Source organism: Balaenoptera acutorostrata, chromosome 8, assembly GCF_949987535.1.
Source record: "Balaenoptera acutorostrata chromosome 8, mBalAcu1.1, whole genome shotgun sequence".
NCBI lineage: Eukaryota > Metazoa > Chordata > Mammalia > Artiodactyla > Balaenopteridae > Balaenoptera > Balaenoptera acutorostrata.
In genome coordinates, this window is record NC_080071.1 from 114,836,582 (window position 1) to 114,837,196 (window position 615).

The 615-nt window shown below is 35.9% G+C and overlaps 1 non-coding gene across 1 annotated transcript; it reads right to left on the bottom strand.

Annotated features, from left to right (window-relative positions):
- Positions 1 to 266: 266 nt before the first annotated feature.
- Positions 267 to 373, bottom strand: LOC114239118 (U6 spliceosomal RNA). Its single transcript, XR_003624306.1, has one exon. It is a non-coding gene; the product is annotated as a U6 spliceosomal RNA (small nuclear RNA).
- Between the last annotated feature and the right edge of the window lie 242 nt (positions 374 to 615).

Here is a 615-nt window from a genome sequence, read left to right on the forward strand (position 1 = left end):
AAGATTTTCCCTTTCATCACTTTAAATAGATCATGCCACTCCCTTCTGGCTTGCAGAGTTTCTGCTGAAAAGTCAGCTGATAACCTTATGGGAGTTCCCTTGTATATTATGTGTTGCTTTTCCCTTGTTGCTTTTAATATTTTTTCTTTGTATTTAATATTTGTCAGTTTGATTAATATGTGTCTTGGCGTGTTCTTCCTTGGGTTTATCCTGTATGGGACTCTCAGCGCTTCCTGGACTGGAGTGAGTGTTTCCTTTCTCATGCTAAATATGTGGAATGCTTCATGAATTTGCATATCATCCTTGCACAGGGCCAATGCTAATCTTCTCTGTATCATTCCAATTTTAGTATATGTGCTGCCAAAGTGAGCACTAAAGGTCACATAATAATCATAATTTCCCCCCATTGATTATTGTTATCATTTGTGTAGTTTTGGCTTACAAAGTCACTTTTATGGTTCTGCGCTGTCTTGCAAAGCAAGGACTGCCTATATTATCATTTCAACATACAATCAATGTAAAATTTTGGGATATATTACATTCTTGTTTTCGTACTAAGTCTTCAAACTACCATGATGTGTATTTTACACTTACAGAACTGCTCAATTTAGATCT